The sequence below is a fragment of the Diabrotica undecimpunctata genome, chromosome 5 (genome assembly GCF_040954645.1).
Source record: "Diabrotica undecimpunctata isolate CICGRU chromosome 5, icDiaUnde3, whole genome shotgun sequence".
Classification (NCBI taxonomy): Eukaryota; Metazoa; Arthropoda; class Insecta; order Coleoptera; family Chrysomelidae; genus Diabrotica; species Diabrotica undecimpunctata.
Window position 1 is genome coordinate 99854062 of NC_092807.1, and position 6011 is coordinate 99860072.

Sequence of the window (6011 nt, forward strand, 5' to 3'; positions counted from 1 at the left end):
TGGTTCACTTGACCTACTTAATTTCATATAAATATAGGTGCACAACGGCTAAAAATTCGTTCTGGTCTGGGCAGGGATCCGCAGAACCAGCCTTCTTGGTATTAGAGACCTTCTGGTTGATTTAGTTCCCAGAAACTTTGCTCTTTTTATTGCACCTAACCGCTATCCTTTGATTTCAGGATTTTTCTCTAGCGAGCCTTAGTACAATTTGGATTTAATTATATTTACTTAAGCATTTTCGACATAGAATATTTCCCGTAAAATATTTTATTTCGAATTAAATTTTGGTAAGATATTCATTGCCGATTTAAGAACGTAGAATAGTTTTCTTACTTGATTTATTTTGTATTTTCAGGGAGTTTTAACTTGGAATAATTTCGCAATTATTGCTATTTTATTTTTCTCTTTCAGATAGTAAGAGTTTCTCTTCCTAAGTCCATAAACGAACTTAGAATAATTTCTCAGATTTATTTATTTGTTATTTTTCTGTGAATTTAGACATAATCTTAGAAAATAATTTTTGTAAAAATTATTTCTCTTTCAGATTCTCAAAGTTCCTGAACGAAACTTATTATTTCTTTCAGCGACTTGGAATAATTTCAGATGAATTATTTCTTTCAGGTACATAATAAGTTCCCACAAATAATTCTCTAATGTTTTAGTTATTTAGGGACTTTGAAATATTTTCAGATAGAAAATAACTTTTCTACATTTTTAGATCTCATTTCTATCACATTTTGGACGAAATCGACTTTTTGGGACTTTTACTTCTTTTCGCTTAATCAGTCTTAGGTGATAATTAACGACTTTCTCTTGCAGATTCTTAGTTCTAAGATTAATTAACACTTTATTTGCAGATTTTTAGTTTTAGTATCATTTATTTGCATCTATTTTAAAAAGGTATTTCTCTTTAGCTTGTGGGTATATACGACCTATATGCCCACGGGACGTGACCCTTACCTGCTCCGGTCCATTTCAGCTATGGATACTGCGACTGGACCACCTTCCCTCATTCCTGAGGGTTCAGGCCAGCGAAAACATAAAACATTAGAATTTGATATCGATATAAAGATTAAACTAAAAGTGTGATAACGGACTATACATTTTCAATGCCATGTATATGATAAATTTGTAAATATAATAATATAGCTTTAAGAAATGTTCGAAGATGAGTGGACTTTTATGGTGGTTTAAGTTACAAGAACAATTTATATTAATAAACACTAGAAGGTTAGCTAAATACTGTTTAGAAGAGTATAAGTAATTAGATCCGGACGTTTTAATACTAGGTCCTGGAAATTTGAGGCTTAAATAAACAAAGCGTTGGGTATTATCAGAGATAATAGCAGTTTCGGATAACAAATTCAAAGAAGCGATTAGTTGGGGTTTTTAGGGATTTTTTGTAGTAAAATGGTACGGTGAGGATGAATATAGGGTGATTAGCTATGGGAAGACAATGGGAGGAGAATAGAGAGTCAGTGTAAAATTGAAGGAGAAAGTTTTGACCATTGTATTTTTTAGGGTCCGTTTGACAAGCAGTCCATTTGAAAGCAGTGTGTTATAAGTTGTGTGTTGTGTGGTTAATTCGGTGATAGCAGAATGGTGGAAGGCGAAAAGAGACCAAGTCCTTGGAGAACTTGGACAGTTTGTGTAATTAGGCCGTAAAATTAACATCAGGATATTTGTAATTAAAATTTGTTTTTCTTTAGAAGTAATAATTAGAGCAAATTTCACATTAAAATTAAATAAATTTGGTTTAAAAAGGAGATAACAAAATCAAAGGTTGATCCCACCCCATCTATCAATACCAAACTCTCTATATATAAAAAAGCAGATAACCATCCAAAAGCATTATATCATTATGTCCTCCAAGAATTCAAGACATACAGTAACCATAATCTTATATATACCGATGAATTTAAAACTATATATGGAGTGGCAGCAGCATTTATGTCTAATAAAACAAAAATATTAATGAAACTCCCAAAATTAATATCCATTTACACAATAAATTTTGAGGTAGAAAATAGTATCAAAAACCCTGTCATTATTATCGATTCCTTAAGTTCCGTAATTGCCCTAAATAACTTATATCCTAGCCGTCCAAGCCTACTACTTATTAAATCAGCATTAAACCAACTGCAAACTATGAACATGAATGTCAACTTTATATGGATTCTTTCCAATATCGGAATTGCTGATAATGAAGAAGTAGATTCCTTGGCAAAACTAGCAATCTCGAGTCCGGAAGCTGTAGAAATCAGAAGCAGTCCACATCTAGATATAAAACCTATAATCAAGAACTTAATAATCAATGATTGGCAGACCAAGTGGAATCAATCAACATCGAAACTACGAGAAGTAAAACATTCCATATTACCTTGGAAATCAACCCCAAATAAGCGTATACATCAGACCATCCTATCTCCTTTGAGAATAGGCCACATCACCATCACCCCTAACAATATCTGCTGGAGAGTGAATTAAAACCACAGTGCTACGTATGTGATATTGTGCTCAGTGTTCGCCATATTTTACTGGAGTGACCTTTATATTGCATGGAGAGACTTCAATATAAATGACAAGATACCTTACAGGCAATATTAAGTGACGGAACTGATATGAAAAATTTGACATCATACTTGTATTCCATAAATGTACCTACTATATTTATTTTCCTTATTTATCCTGAATAAAGCAAGCAACTGAGAAATACTAGAAGCCACGAAATAAAGGTAGGTAATTGATATGATAAATGAGCCCTGAGAATTTTGAATTATTGCATAATTTTATTTATTTTTGATTTGATTTATAATTAATAATGTATGTAAGAAAAACACTTAGATGTGATTACTTAGATGGACTGGACAATCTGTAGGTTTCCAAAAATGGGAAAATGACGTTCACAAATGTATAAATAACAAGAACTAAAAAACCTCGTGGTGGAAGAAAATAAGGAAATATTTAAGTAACTAGGTTTCATACTTTCAAAATAGCTGAAGAGATCAATCACCCAATGAAATATAAACTATTAGTATACCACGGCATTTTGTATAAACTAACAGAAACGTCAAAATGCTACTACAAAATATTTAAATAATATAAAATAAACACTCATTCCGTAATGGCTAGACCAACTATATAATAAAAAATATTAAAACGGAAGTGCATAAAAGCACTTTCAACAACCCATCACGTAATAACTTGTAGGTGTTATATTTTATCATAGGTATATATGATAGATAAGAATAACACTGGCTCTTTGTATGAGCAATAATTGACCAAGAGTTTGATATATTGAAATAAGAGCGAGAATAGAAAATGCTTGATCAGCCTTTCAACGAATGAGAGAAACGGATATCAGTTCATAAAACTTATTATATTTTTATATATTATTATATGGAGTCAAATATTGGACTTAACAAAAAAGGAGAACGAAGGAAAGTGTGTTACAAATGATAGGAGCAACAGAAATGTTCTAAAAATTATTACAATACGTAAAATGGGATATCCACAACCCATTTATTTAGGAGACAAATTTAACCTTTGAGGGTCATAAATCATAATCCATAATGAAGGTAATATTAAAATGTGAACTGATTGAAAAATGTAAGAGTTAAAAAAGGGTTATATATTCACTGCTAGGAAACGTATAATCCAAAAATTAATTTTCCTTAATGGGGGTTAAAAGTTAATAAAGAGGAAGATAACTAAAGAAAAAAATCATAAAGGGAAGTTCATACAGATTAACTTTGGGAATTACAAAAAACTACATCGGACAAACAGGGAGAAACTTTAAGAAAAATATACTACTATTACCATTTATTAGATTATTCAAACTAAAATATTAATATTGAAACCTTTGATATTATGAACGATAACATAGATATTAATCTTAATAACACATTTATTCTAAATAATTTTGTTGTAAAAACTCATCGTTTGTCGTCACACATAATTTTAAAAAATATTCTTTACTTGAAAACTATAATTGACATTGACAATACAATTGTTGTAAGTTTATGTGTAAACTTTAACACTATTTTTAGTGTTTTATTTATAAAATTGTATTTGGTAATAAAAAAATTAAATTAATAAATATTAACTAATACTTTTTAAACCCAATGAAATAACTTTACCAAAGTTGAGTGGCTTGACTCACATCCCTAGTTCTCCCTTTTTAATTAACAAAACAGTTTAACCATGCACAATGAAAAAGCAAGAGAACGGAAGTATCGAAAAACCAAAACAAAGATTCCCCGCCTTACGCGCAACTACTATACTAATTTGCGCTGTAATTGTATCCTCAGCTCCCGCTCGTTTTTTATGAATGAAAAGCGCAACAAAACATCAAGCAATCTTACATGAACACCACGATTGTTTCCATCCTTTCGACTGGCACACGTTACTCGATCGTTCTACGCCTACTTTGTACACTTTTTATTACACCACTTAAAACGCGAACGCTAGAACTGTATCCCGCCAACTTGATGCCGGATTCATTACTGGCTGGGGTGTGTGATAGCTGAAGGTAGCTTCTTGCGTTGTTGCCGATTTTACGAGGGGAAAATCTTCGAGGGAAATTGTGAACTTTTCTTAAAAAGGGTTCGCTGGAAATGAGCACTTTCGGTTTTAAGTAGATGGAGGGCTCCTCTCTTTTTTCTATAATTCTCATTTGGCACATTTTTGTTTTTTAAACCATGTTGTATATATACACATGGGTACAAAAATTCGATCTACGGAAAAAATAAATGGGAAGAGAATAATAAGAAGGTATAAAGAAATGAAGATGGGACACTCAAGAGTAAAAAAAAAACAGTGATGAGTGTACGGAAGAGACATTTTAGTGAATGAGCAAAGTACAGATGATAATGCAAATTTCCTTATAGAGGATGATGGCATAATAAAAGAACTGACTAGTGAAGGGGAGATTAAAAGTATAATCAATAAAATCCACAAGGAAAATAATTCCTGCAGCTGGCTGTATACCACGTATCACAAAAAGAGGTTAATCTTTGTAAATGGGTATATTTTATAAAAACCCTTAAAAGGGCTACATCAAAAACACGAACGGTTTCGGAACAACAATTCCATCATCAGGTTAAAAATACAGGTTACCATGCCTGAGCCACCAAAATATTAGGGTAAAAACCCCTTAAAATACAGTATACTCCCTCTATAACGAACACGGCTATTACGAGGTTTCGCTTATAACGAGGTACATTAGATGTACCGTAAAATTTCTATTGAACTATAACCCGCTATAGCGAGGCAAATTTGGTTATAACGAGAGAAAATAAAATTGAAAATGTGTTTTGTTACGTTTTTGGCCCGAACGTGGCTATAAATAAATACCTTTTTAAACGGCCCCGCAATAAATATAACTACCGCCCGCAATAAACTTCTTTACAATAAATACAACTGTTTCACATCTTTAGAAAATATGATAGATAGAATAATGCTGTACAATTTAAAGCAGTCAAAAATGACAGAATTCTTAAAATTGCAGAAGCAATAGTTTATGTTATCCTTGAAAATGGGCTTTATACATTATGTAGTTGGGAAAAATGCAAGTACAGATTTTTTGTTTTAATGTATTTCATTGACAATAAAAGTAAACAACTTTTTTTCAAAAACGCCATTCAAACAATATTTATTAGCATCTTATATTCCTCCGAATGGTTTCACTATAGGAAGTTAATGTTTTAGAAAACTACATATTCATATGTATGCACAGTATTATTGTTGTCTGATATAACGAGATCGGCTTATAACGAGGTAATTAGTCTGCCATTTCAGTTCTCGTTATAGAGGGAGTCTACTGTATATAATGTTACCAAAGATTGTAGTACATGATGTTGTTAATATTATTTGATGTTTAATATTTTAATTAAATTTTACTTCAGGTAACAAAAGTCCGGTAGAAAACGAAGTAGCTGCGTAATAAATGCTAAAGAATGGGAAGAGGGGGGGGAGAAGGCCTACAAAAAAGGGGATATGGGAAGAAAAAA

General features: G+C 31.7%; 1 protein-coding gene across 3 annotated transcripts in view; it reads right to left on the reverse strand.

The window, feature by feature from the left end:
- Window positions 1–4500, reverse strand: part of nemy (cytochrome b561 family member no extended memory) — a 286552-nt gene extending 282052 nt beyond the window's left edge. For all 3 annotated transcript variants that reach the window (XM_072532339.1, XM_072532338.1, XM_072532340.1), the window contains exon 1: window positions 4365–4500. The gene's annotated coding sequence lies outside the window, so the exon portion shown is untranslated. The remainder of the gene's footprint in view (window positions 1–4364) is intronic.
- Window positions 4501–6011: the final 1511 nt, after the last annotated feature.